Consider the following 14,153-nt stretch of genomic DNA (forward strand, 5'->3'; position numbering starts at 1 on the left):
GAAGAAAAGATGAGTGTGGACATGCAGAAAGGCAATTCACGGAGAGTTAGGGGAATGGTAAAGCAGACAAGACTGGGAATTCCATGTAATACCACTGAAATCTTGTTGAGATACAACATTAGATAATGAAAGGCAGTAGCCTACAGGTGCTAAGTTATGGAGAACTTGATTCCCAGGGTTAGAAGTTTGAATTTGGGGTAGGGAAAAGCAAGCTCTAAAGCTTTAGAAGAGTGATGTTGTCGGAATTATATATAGCTTGGCATATACTTATATAAAACAAATATATTTTTTAAATTAAGCATTAATTTCATATCCTTTAATACTAAATGTCAATATTCAATTCTATTAATGTTGAATCACTATGTTGTACACCTGAAACTAATGTAACATGTGTCAACTATACTCAATTAAAAGTTTCTTTTTAAGTATTATTAAGTATTAATGGTACTAAATGCTTTTTATACCAAATTTAAATATTATTTAGTACTAATATAAAAAAACTGGAAGTATACAAAATCAGGAAAAAAATATTAATTCTAACTTCCTAACATCAATCACTTTCACATCTACGCATATTTTCATTTTATTTTTCTCTGTACTTTTATCACTTCTATTGTGCAGATAATGCATATTTATTATAAAACATCCAGGGGCGCCTGGGTGGCGCAGTCGGTTAAGCGTCCGACTTCAGCCAGGTCACGATCTCACGGTCCGTGGGTTCGAGCCCCGCGTCAGGCTCTGGGCTGATGGCTCAGAGCCTGGAGCCTGTTTCCGATTCTGTGTCTCCCTCTCTCTCTGCCCCTCCCCCGTTCATGCTCTGTCTCTCTCTGTCCCAAAAATAAATAAAAGTTGAAAAAAAAAACATCCAAAAACACCTAGACACTACAACTTAAATAAATATTTCTCTGGTCTGACCACCCAGCATTAAACATTGCCATATATTTTCCAGAGAGATATACCTGTTTGTACCTAAGACAGAAATATGCTACGAATAGTCTAGTATAAAAATACTTTTGTTCAAAGCATTTCAAGTATTTTTCCATGTCAATATTTCAACAATCATTTTAATAAGTGTATGTTATTCCATCCATAAATGTGCCACTATCTCTTATATTCACTGAGTAAAGAATGAGCAGGATATAATACCAAATACAAAATCTTGGTTAAAAACTTCAGTATTCAACAAGAGGAGATTGGTTAAATAAGTTGCTTTTGAATGGGTGAGATCTGCATATTTATAATGGCAGAGAAGAAGGAACCAATGTAGAGAGAAATGTTTATGTTGGGAAGGTTTGAATTGGTCTAGGGTATAATAGGGAAGCATTTCGAACTGTGACAAAGAGGAGTCAGTGAAACAAGCTTACAAAATTTTTTAAGAAGTAAAAATCTAGAGAAAAGTACAAAGGGAGTTGAATATGAGCTACTATTGCAAAGAATATTTGAGAGAATTTGGAGACTGGCTAGATAATCAGTGATAAGAAAAGAAGTTAGTCGAAGAGAATTCCAATGCCAACTCTGAAAGTCACTACAGACTTCTATCCAAATTGGATAAACCTTCCAATCTGGTCTCACAGACCACATTGTTCTTGCCAATTCATGACTTTTAGACTAAATTCTAACTTCATCAAAATATTTGGCCAGACAAAACTAAAGCTGTGAATATTTAAACCATGTCAACGATCATGTTTTCAAAATCATCAAAATAGGCCTAACTGCAAGATAGACAGGATTTCCTTAAAGCAGTTGTTTGCATATGAAAAATTTGATCAGAATTAGAAGTAATGGTAGGCTGCACAAGAAAAATAAATGATACCTTGGCTTTCAACTTGGCAGTCCTTTAGCTCTTATTTGGACTGGTGCATTATTTAGTGCTTAGGACCTGGTACTGTTTAGACTTCTTCCAGTGAATTGCTTTAAGCTTCAAAAAAATCCTCAGACTATAGTAGTGAGAGGAAAACACTTACTTCCTTTATTGGGCTTTGTCATATTCTGTGCTGTTTTTTTTCATTGTTATGACTACAAACTACACTCTCACCATCATTAAGGTCATGAAAGATCATTATCCACATAAGAAAACCTTAATTTGACATTAGCAACAATTATTTTTTATATTTCCCCCTATTAATTATAATCTATAAGTCCATGGTTCTCAATGGGCAGTCCCCAGACCAGCAGCATCAATGTCACATGAAAACTTACTAGAAACTCCAAATATTCTGAACCAGAAACTTGGAATGGGGCCCACTGATCTGTGTTTTAACCTACTCTCTAAGTAATTCTAATGTGTGCCAAAGTTTAAGAACCATTTCCATAAAGAGTGAAAACTAGCATCAACAGACCATAAGCTATGGGTTATGCTTACTAATCAGTACCTGATAATCAATATTCAGTACAGGCACTCAGTAAATAACTGCTGAGAGAGTCAGTGATGTTCTGTTTTCTCTGAGCCCCTGAGACATGTCCCTGAGAAAAACCTGTGCTCAAAATTTCTCTGTCATTTGTTATAGTTAAAATCAAAGTAATAAAATGATTGTCTTGCATGTTATTTTTAAAAATAAGGTTGACTTCAATTACTTTTTATAGGAAACCTAACATCTCCAGTGCATGTAGAGGCCCACATTAAATATTTTGATTATCTATAGCCAGTTATCATTTTTCTGTCACTGAAAACCTCTCTGTTTTTTTCCAAAAACTAAATGTATTTATATTTGTGTGCATTGTAAACAGTGGAGGATCTCCATCATTACCCAAATTAACAGGGGAATTCCTAACATGGCCTTTGGAATTCCATCCTGGTCAGAAGACTCAATCAAATCTTCTCTTCACACCCTCATCCCCACCAAAGTATACAACATATCTCCTTCTTCTCTGTTTAGTGACACAAGTATCCAGGTCTATTTGTTGTATTCAGGAAATACAAGGAGGACGGCCACACCAAGGACAGCTAGGCACAGCATCCCTTCTATTCTATTCCCGGGTCATTGGAATAGAAAATGCTTATGTTCCCTCTTACTTTGAGGAATCACATCTATTTACTCTTCTCTCAGGTCTAATTCACTTCTTTCTCCCTTGCCCTAGACCTAGTGTAGCAGGATTCTCACACAGAGAGTCATGACATCGAGGCTTTTCTTCTAGGAAGCAACTTAATTCGTGCAGCACTGCTCAATTGGGTTTGTACCCAAAAAACAGAGCCTGGAATGTCATGTGACATAGTTTTTTAAACACATTTTCTATTTCTTTGTTTCCCATATACGGCAACACACAAACATGCCATCTGATTAAGTGTCTCTTGTTACAAGGTTGTGAGGGATGTTGTCAAGTACATGTATAGCAAAGTTGCCTTCAGGTTTTTATTTTGTTTTGTTTTTTCTCTCCTTAGGGAGGGAACCCTACCACACTAGGTTTATATTCTCTTGAAAAAAAGTAGATCTATGGACATGTATCCACATTTGTCTCTAGTCCACTAAATTTTGCACTTGTTTTGGTAGTATTTCTGCTTTTGTGTGGGCTTGAAAAGGGGAAAACAATGCTTATATTGCCAATGAATAGCAAAATGGAAAAGAAATACATATGTGTGTGTATTTAACAGACAGACCCAAAATAAAAAAAAAATGGTACTGAAAATTGGTTCTGGGACTCTGGATCCTTTGAGCCATGGAAAATATAGAGAGGGCAGAGATGGTAGGGATAAAAAGATCGGTTAAAAAAAATTTTTTTTATAGATCTCTTCTTTGACTCTCTATTTCACCTCTCTCCAGGGATAGGGTGAAACATATTCCCTCTAACTGCCAGCCTAGTGGGACTTCAAGGGACCCACCAGAGGCTCTAAAATGTGTTCCTGCATCTGGGAGACAGAGAAGTCTGATGTCTGGCTCCTGCCAGAAAAAGAGGCTCCATCAGGAACACCAGCGTGGCTTAGTCGGTTCAGCATCCGACTCTTGATTTCAGGTCACATCATGATCTCATAGTTCCTGGGTTTGAGCCCCGCATTGGGCTCTGCTCTGACAGAGCAGAGCCTGCTTGGGATTCTGTCTCTTCTCTCTCTGCCCTTCCCCCTCTCTTCTGGTCTTTCAAAATAAAGTACCCCAATGTTCATAGCAGCACTCTCAACAATAGCCAAATTATGGAAAGAGCCTAAATGTCCATCAACTGATGAATGGATAAAGAAATTGTGGTTTATATACACAATGGAGTACTATGTGGCAATGAGAAAAAATGAAATATGGCCTTTTGTAGCAACGTGGATGGAACTGGAGAGTGTGATGCTAAGTGAAATAAGCCATACAGAGAAAGACAGATACCATATGGTTTCACTCTTATGTGGATCCTGAGAAACTTAACAGAAACCCATGGGGGAGGGGAAGGAAAAAAAAAAAAAAAGAGGTTAGAGTGGGAGACAGCCAAAGCATAAGAGACTGTTAAAAACTGAGAACAAACTGAGGGTTGATAGGGGGTGGGAGGGAGGAGAAGGTGGGTGATGGGTATTGAGGAGGGCACCTTTTGGGATGAGCACTGGGTGTTGTATGGAAACCAATTTGACAATAAATTTCATATACTAAAAAAAAAAATTAAATAAATAAATAAATAAATAAATAAATATTTTAAAAATTACAAAAAAAGAGAGACTTCAACATAGATTGGTGCTGATAACATATAAGGCTATGCTCCGGGTCTTATCTTCTCCTAGGATGAATGGCTAGCACTAGGTATGTCTACCTATTTCTAACTGTCTATTCTTACTCTATAGGTTAGAATATAACTTGAAACAGAATAAGTGCCATTTTTCTTCCTTTCAAATATCAAAACAATAATCTCAGACTCTTCTCAAGAATGATTTTGGATATAATTTACAACTCCCTCTCCCTGAGCACAGAATCTGAAAACTACAAATAACATGTATTGAAAATTTTTCCCCTTGGGGTGCCTGGGTGGCGCAGTCGGTTAAGCGTCCGACTTCAGCCAGGTCACGATCTCGCGGTCTGGGAGTTCGAGCCCCGCGTCAGGCTCTGGGCTGATGGCTCAGAGCCTGGAGCCTGTTTCCGATTCTGTGTCTCCCTCTCTCTCTGCCCCTCCCCCATTCATGCTCTGTCTCTCTCTGTCCCAAAAATAAATAAACGTTGAAAAAAAAATTAAAAAAAAAAAGAAAAATTTTCCCCAAATACTGTTTACTATGTTTTTTAAAAGGAATTAGAGGAGGGTGTCTAAGATGGCAGCATAGAAAGATCCTGAACTTGCCTCCTCCCACAGACACACCAAATCTACAACTATAAATGGATCAATTCCCTCTGAAAAAGATCTCAAAACTAGATGAACTGCTCTGTACAACAAAGAACAAAGGAACACATTGAGAGAGGTAGGCGAGGCAAACACACAGTCTTATTTAAAAAAAAACACCTACCCCTAATAGAGGGACACACAATAAAAAGGGATCTCACCTGAGAGGAACTTCTCTCAGAGGAGCAAGGGGTTGGTGCCCCACACTGGGGACCCCTACTCCTAGGATCTGCACCAGAGAGACAGCCCCAGGATATCTGGCTTAGAAAACCAACAGGGCTGATATCTGGAAGTCCCAAAGTGCTAAAGGAAACAGAATTCCCCCTCGTGGATGACTCACATTCAGTCTTGCTCATCCTGAGATGCAGTGAAAAAATAGCAGTTTGAAAAGCACTTAGACTATATGAGAAAGAGATTCACTTCCTGATTTGAGGGCATCAGCTAAAGGGGCTGAATCAGTGGAGACAGTCCCAGAAGGGGGAAACTCTGGTGGGTGCCATTGCTACATTCTCCACACAGCCTGCTAGCACAGATGGGTGAACTTGGATAGAGCACCCTCCTGCCACTTTGCTGGAATAGGTGAGACAAGCAATCATAATATTTGCTGAGGCCAGAGAGTGTGGGTGGTTGCAGCACTCCCTTATTCCTAACTAGGGCAGATCAGAGAGTTCTTCTGCTCCCCAGCTAAAGTTTGCAGTGCAGCCAATTGCAATATTCTCCCTCCCCCTGGCTGGGGCTGGCCAATATGAGAGCTCAGAGCATTCTCTTGCTCTCAGCCTAAAGCTGGTGCATGTAGAATCAAGGCACTTCCTGCTGCACTGCTGAATCCCACAGAAGGGTGCACTCAAGACATTATTCCCCTGCCTTTCAGAAGCCAGCAAGCCTGCCCACCCCCATCCCCCACTCTCCAGCTGCCTTGCAAAAGCCAGCAGGCACATGCAATCCACACAAGGGATATTCCTTGATTGCCTGGCCCTGGTGGCCAAGGGGGCCGGCATTCCAGAGCTCCATGGGACTGTAACAATTGGAAAGACAGTTCTTGGCAGGCCACCACACCCAGGGCACTGCACAGACAGCAGACTGAAACACAAGTCCAGTCTTCCTGTAAAAAAGGCCCATTTATTTAGCCTGGAGTTTCAGTCTGAGGGATAAGCCTCAGGATTTCCACACATCTAGATACTAAGGAGGCACTCACTCCCAGGGAACATAAACAGGGAAAAGCCATCTTTGCATACCCATTGACCTCATTACAGCTCAAGGAGACTTCCCAGAAATAGCTTATACACAACTGTCACACAGAGGACATCTCCATATCTAGTTTGCAGAACAGTAGAGATTACAACTGTAGCCATACAGAATTGTATATGTGTGCATACTTTAAAAGCTGCTGCTTAAGGGTCTGGCTTCCAATCAGCAGCAATGAAAATAGGTGCTAAATGAGATTCCTTCCTTTGGATCACTAACAAATCTTGGCACATCCTCAACAATGGGGACATATCAGGAATAAATCAGGTGGTTCAGACAAACACAAAGGTTCCAAAGACAACCAAGAGCTAGGGCAAGGTTGTCCTAGGGCAAGAAGCTAGGGCAAGAAGCTAGGGCAAGAAGGATCATCACCTACACCAGACCACTCTTTCAAGACTGAGAGAGGTAGCTCTTACACCTAATACATAGAAACAAGCACAGAGAATCAAATAAAATGAGGAAGCGGAGAAATATGTTCCAAATGAAAGAATAAGATAAATTCTCAGAAAAGGACCTTAATGATATGGAGATAAGTATTCTACCTGATAAATAATTCAAAGTAATAGTCATAAATATGGTTACTAAACTCAGGAAAAGAATGGATGAACACAAGAGAACATTAACAAAGAAATAGCAAACATAAGTACTAAACAGAAATCACAAAGCTGAAGAATACCAACACTGAACTGAAAAATACACTAGAGAGAATCAACAGACTGGATGAAGTAAAAAAAAAAATGGATCAGTGAGCTGTAAGATAAAGTACTGGAATTCACCCAGACAAAGAAGAAAACAAAAAGAATTTTTTTAAGATAATTTAAGGGATATCTAGGCTATCAAGAGGAATAACATTCACATTATTGGGGTCCCAGAAGGAGAAGAGAGAGAGAAGAGGGGCAGAAAATTTATTTGAAGAAATAATGGCTGAAAACTTCCCCAACCTAGGAGGAAAAAAAGCAAATATCCAAGTCCAGGAATCCCAAAGAGTTTTAGATAATATGAACCCAAAGAGAGCTACATCAAGACATTATAATTAAAATATCAAAAGTTATGTTAATCTGGTTTGTTTCTTAAATTCCACATGAGTGAAATCATATGTTATTTGTCTTTGATGGACTTATTTTGCTTAGCATTAATACTCTCCAACTCTATCCACACTGCAAAAATGTTTCATTCTTTTTTATTGTTGAGTAATATTCCATGTCTTCTTCACGCAGTCATCAGTTGATGGACATTTGGGCTCTTTCCATAATTTAGCCATTGTTGGTAATATTGTTATAAACATTGAGGTTCATGTATCTCTTTGAGTCAGGACATTTGTATCCTTTTGCTAAATACCTAGTACTGCAATTGCTGGATCATAGGCGAACCCAGGGGAAGGGGGGGGGCAAAGGGGGAAGGAGAGGCAATGCAGGAAACACATTCTTAACTATAGAGAACAAACTGAGGGTTACTGGATGGGAGATGGGCAGGGGGTTAGGTTAAACAAGTGATGGGTTTTAGGAAGGACATTTGTTATGATGAGCACTGGGTGTTGATGAGTCACTAAATTCTACCCCTAGAACTAATATTATATTGTATGCCAACTTATTGGAATTTAAATAACAATTTGGGGAAAAAAAAGAAAAAAACATGTCAAAAGTTAAAAAAAGGTAAACAGAGAATCTGTTTTTTATTTTGTATTTTTTAAAATTTTTTTTAAGAGAGGGAGAGAGTGTGCATGGGGGAGGAGGGACAGAAGGAGAAAGAGAGAGAATCATAAGCAGGCTCCACACCCAGCATGGAGCCTGACATGGGGCTTGACACAGGATTCAATTTCAGGAACCATGAGATCATGACCTGAGTCAAAATCAAGTGTCAGATGCTTAACCAACTGAGCCATTCAGGCACCCTGCCAGAGAGAATCTTAAAAGCAACAAAAGAAAACCAAATTGCTATGTACAAGGGAAACCCAAAAAGGCTATTAGAACATTTCTTAGTAGAAACTTGGCAAGCCAGAAAAGAGTGGCATGTCATATTCAAAGTGCTAAAAAGAAAAAATTTCCAATCGAGAATACTCTACATGGTAAGGAGACCATTCAGGTTTGAAGGAGAGATAGAGTTACCAGATAAGCAAAAGCTAAAGGTATTCACCACTACTAAACTGGCCATACAATAAATATTACAGGGACCTCTTTAACCTGAAAAGAAATGGCATTATTAGTAACAAGAAAATACACAAAGGTAAAAATCTCACTGGAAAAGGTAAATATTTGCTAAAAGCGTGGATTAATCTCTTATAAAGCTTCTAAGAACACTAAAAGTCAAAAGTAGTAAAAATTAACTAAAAATATAGTAATTAGCTAATGGATACATAAAATAGTAAAATGTGAAAAGTGACATCAAAACATAGAATGTGGTAGGTGGAGTAAAAATGTAGAGTTTAGGAAAGTGTTCAAATTTAAGTTGTTATCAATTTAAAATATACTGTTATATTCACAGGATAATACATGTGAACTGCATGATAAGCACAGGGCAAAAAATGGTGGTAAATACAGAAAAGAAAATAAGCAATCTAAACATAATACTAAAGAAAGTCACCAAATCAGAAAGGAAGAGAGAAAAGTAAAGAAAAAAAAGGAATAGAGAGGAACTACAAAAGCAGCCAGAAAACAATTAACAACATGGCAGTAAATACACACTTATCAATCATTACTTTAAATATAAATGTGCTAAATTCTCTCATTAAAAGACATAGAGTGGCTAAATAGATTAAAAACCAAAACCAAAACCAAACACACAAACAAAAACCAAGACACACATATAAACTGACTATAAGAGACTCATTTTATAAGCAAAGACACACACACACACACTGAAGGTGAAGGGATGGAAAAACATATTCCATGCAAATTAAAATGAAAAGAAACCTGGTGTATTTATATTCAGACAAAATAGACTTTAAAACAAGGAATGTAATAAAAGATAAAGGGAGCACTACATAATGATAACATAGGAACATCAAAATTTATAAAGTAAATATTAACAGATCTAAAGGGAGAAATTAACAACAGTACAATAGTCGGAGATTTTAACACCCCACTTACATCAACAGATAGATCATCCAGACAGAAAATCAATAAGGAAACACTGACCTTAAGCAACATATTAGACCAAATAGACTTACAGATATATACAGAATATTTTATACAAAAGCAGCAAAATAAACATGCTTCTCAAGGAGCACATGGAACATCGTCCAAGACAGATCACATGTTCGACCACAAAAGAAATTTCAGTAAGTTCAAGAAAACTGAAATCATATCAAACATCTTTTCCAACCATAATAATCTAAAACTGAAAATCAATTCTAAGTATAAAACTGTAAAAACTACAAATATGTGGAGATTAAAAAATATGTTACTGAAAACTACTGGGTTATAAAGGAAGCTAAAAAAAAAAAAACCTAGAGACAAATGAAAACAGAAATATGACCTACCAAAATCTATGGGATACAGCAAAAGCAATTATAAGAGGGAAGCTCACAGTAATACAGGCCTACCTCAAGAAACAAGAGAAATCTCAAATAAACTTTACACATAAATGACTAGAAAAAGAACAAACAAAACACAACGTTAGAAGGAAAAATTAAAAAGGTGAAAGCAAAACTAAATGAAATAGAGAGTAGAATAACAGTAGAAAAGATCAATTAAACTAAGAGTTGGTTCTTCGAAAGACAAACAAAACTGACAAACCTTCAGCCAGACCCACCAAAAAGAGAGAGAGAGAGAGAGAGAGAGAGCTCAAATAAATAAAATTAGAAATGAAAGATAACAGTTATAACTGATACCATATTAATATAAAGGATCAAATAAGACTACTATGAAAAATTATATTGCCAGTGAACTGAACCACTAGAAAAAAGTGGATACATTCATAGAAATTTAAAATACTCTAAGACTGAATCATGAAGGGAAAAAAACCATGATTACAAGAACTACTAACAAGGAGATTGAGTCACTAATCAAAACCCTCCCAACAAACAAAAGTCCAGGACCAGACACCTTCACTGGTGTTCTGCCAAATATTCAAAGAAGACTTAATACCGATCCTTATCAAACTCTTCCAAAACGCTCAAGAAAAAAAAGCTTCCAAACTTACTTTTAAAGCCAACTTGGCCTTGATACTGAAACCAGACAAGGACATCACAGAAAAAGAAAATTATAGGCCAAAATCCCTGATGAACATAGATGCAGAAATTCACAACAAAATGTTAGCAAAAAGAATTTAAAAATACATTTTAAAATAATACCATAATGAAGTAGGATTTATTCTGGGGATGCAAGGATGGTTCAACATGTCTAAATGAATCAACATGACATACTACATTTTAAAAAGACCAAAGCAACAAAACTAGAAAGTACCAGAGAACATCACCAGAAACACCAACTCTATAGGTAACACAATGGCACTAAATTCATATCTTACAAAAATCACTCTGAATGGAAATGGACTAAAAGCTCCAATCAAAAGACAAAAGGTATCAGAATGGTTAAAAAAAAAAAGATCCATCTATATGCTGACTACAAGAGACTCACTTTAGACCTAAAGACACATTCAGATTGAAAGTGAAGGGATGGAGGTGTGCCTGGGTGGCTCAGTCTGTTGAGCATCTGACTTCGGCTCAGGTCGTGATCTCACAGTCCGTGAGTTTGAGCCCCGCGTCGGGCTCTGTGCTGACAGCTCAGAGCTTGGAGCCTGTTTCAGATTCTGTGTCTTCCTCTTTCTCTCTCCTCCCCCGCTCATGCTCTGTCTCTCTCTTCTCAAAAATAAATAAACGTTAAAAAAATTTTTTTAAAGAAAGTGAGGGGATAGAGAACCATCTATCGTGCTAATGGATGTCAAAAGAAAGCTAGATATAAGATATAAGATAGCCATACTTATATCAGACAAACTAGATTTTAAAACAAAGATTATAATAAGAGATAAGGAAGGACATTATATCATAGTTCAGGGGTCTATCTGTCAAGAAGATCTAACAGTTGTAAATATTTATGCTCCCAACTTGTGAGAACCCAAATATATAAATCAATTAATAACAAACATAAACTCACTGATAATAATACAATAATAGTAGAGGACTTTAACACCCCACTTAGGGCAACAGACAGATCATCTAAGCAGAAAATCAACAGGGAAACAAAAACAAAGGATATGGCTTTGAATGACACACTGGACTGGGTGGACTTAACACATATATTCAGAACATTTCATCCTAAAGCAGAAGAATACACATTACTCTCAAGTGCACATGGAACATTCTCCAGAACAGATCACATACTGAGTCACAAATCAGCCCTCAACAAAGTACAAAAAGATCAAGAACATACCATACATATTTTCTGACCACAACCCTATGAAACTTGAAGTCAGCCACAAGAAAAATTTGGAAAGCCCTGAAATACGTGGATGTTAAAGAACATCCTACTAAATAATGAATGGGTTAACCAGAAAATTAAAGAAGAAATAAAAGAAAATAATGGAAGCCAATGAAAATGAAAACACAACAGTCCAAACACTTTGGGATGAAGCAAAGGCAATCCTAAGAGGGAAGTATATTGCAATTCAGACCTATCTCAAGAAACAAGAAAGGTCCCAAATATGCAATCTAATCTTGCTCCTAAAAATGAAAGATAAAAATGATATGGTCATCTCAATAAATGTAGAAAAATCATTTGACAAAATTCAACATTCAATTATGATAAAAACTCTCAACAAAGTGGTTATAAAAAGAACGTAGCTCAACCTAATAAAAGCCACATATAACAAACCCACAGAAAATCATACTCAGCAGAGAAAACCTTCAAGCTTTTTCTCTAAGATTAGGAACAAGGCAAGGATGCCCACTATTCCCAGTTTTATTCAACATAGTATTGGAAGTCCTAGCCACAGCCATTAGGTAAGAAAAAGAAATAAAAGACATACAAATCAAAAAGAAAGTAAAAATGTCACTACTTGCAAATGATGTGATAAAACCTCAATACTACACACACACACACACACACACACACACACACAATCTGTTAGAACTAATAAGTGAATTCAGTAAAGTTACAGGATATAAAATTAATACACAGAAATCTGTGGCATTTCTATACATTAATAATTGACTATCAGAAAGATAAATCAAGAAAACAATCTCATGTACATTCACATCAAAAAGATTAATATGGGAATGCAAGCTGGTGCAGCCACTCTGGAAAACAGTATGGAGGTTCCTCAAAAAACTAAATATAGAACTACCTTACGACCAGCAATTGCACTACTAGGCACTTATTCAAGGGATACAGGTGTGCTGTTTCGAAGGGACACATGCACCCCCATGTTTATAGCAGCACTATCAACAATGGCCAAAGTGTGGAAAGAGCCCAAATGTCCATCAATAGATGAATGGATAAAGAAAATGTGGCGTATATATATACAATGGAGTATTACTTGGCAATCAAAAAGAATGAAATCTTGCCATTTGCAACTAGGTGGATGGAACTGGAGGATATTATGCTAAGTAAAATTAGTCAGAGAAAGACAAAAATCATATGACTTCACTCATATGAGGACTTTAAGAAACAAAATGAACATAAGGGAAGGGAAACAAAAATAATATAAAAACAGGGAGGGGGACAAAACAGAAGAGACTCATAAATATGGAGAATAAACTAAGGGTTATGGGAGGGGTTATGGGAGGGGGATGGGCTAAATGGGTAAGGGGCACTAAGGAATCTACTCCTGAAATCATTGTTGCACCATATGCTAACTAATCTGGATGTAAATTTAAAAAAAAAGTATATACATTGTACGCATGAAAAAAAAATTCCCATCTCAAGAAAGCACTCAATGATTCATTCAAATTAACAGACATTTTATTAAACTTTATGAATTTGCATTTTAACATAGGACAACATCTAATTTGCTGACACCAATAAATAAAATTCAAATTAGGCAAAATTGGAGTAGATAAATTTGGGGGAAATTTAAACTTACCATTGAGCTTCAAAATTACCCAATAAATGACTACTTAATCTAAAAAAAAGAGTAAAATAACTAGGAATTAATTTAACCAAAAACATGAAAAACCTGTACATTGAAAACTATGAGATGTTGATGAATGAAACTGAAGAAGACAAAAATAGAAAGATAGTCCATGCTGATGGAATGGAAAAACATACATTGTCTACACTATTGAAAGCAATTTACAGATTCAATGCAATCTATATCAAACTTCCAATGACTTTTTTCACAGAACTAAAACAAATAATGCTAAAATTTGTATGGAACCACATAAGACCCTGGAAAGGCAAAACAATCTTGAGAAAGAGGAATGAACCTGGAGGCAACACACTCCCTGGTTTCAAACTATACTACAAAGCTATTGTATGTTATTAACACAAAAACAGACACATGGATAAATGGAACAGAACAAAGTGCCCAGAAATAAACCCATGGATACACGGTCAATTAATTTATAGCAAAGGAGGCAAGAACATACAATGGCAAAACAACAGTCTCTTCATTAAAAAGGTGTTGGGAAAAATATACAGCTATCTGCAAAAGAATGAAACTGGACCACTATCTTACATCCTACACAAAGATTATTT

At 36.8% G+C, this 14,153-nt stretch overlaps 1 protein-coding gene across 4 annotated transcripts in view; it reads left to right on the top strand.

The window, feature by feature from the left end:
• The window catches only part of ITGB8 (integrin subunit beta 8), a 109,076-nt gene that overhangs the window by 87,283 nt on the left and 7,640 nt on the right, over positions 1 to 14,153 (top strand). For 3 of the 4 annotated variants that reach the window (XR_007150280.1, XR_007150282.1, XR_007150283.1), the window contains exon 15: positions 6,552 to 6,565. The exons of the other annotated variant lie outside the window; for it this stretch is intronic. The gene's annotated coding sequence lies outside the window, so the exon portion shown is untranslated. Of the gene's footprint in view, positions 1 to 6,551; positions 6,566 to 14,153 lie in introns of those variants that run through there. 4 annotated transcript variants of the gene reach the window in all.

Source organism: Prionailurus viverrinus, chromosome A2 (assembly GCF_022837055.1).
Source record: "Prionailurus viverrinus isolate Anna chromosome A2, UM_Priviv_1.0, whole genome shotgun sequence".
In the NCBI taxonomy this organism is placed as follows: domain Eukaryota; kingdom Metazoa; phylum Chordata; class Mammalia; order Carnivora; family Felidae; genus Prionailurus; species Prionailurus viverrinus.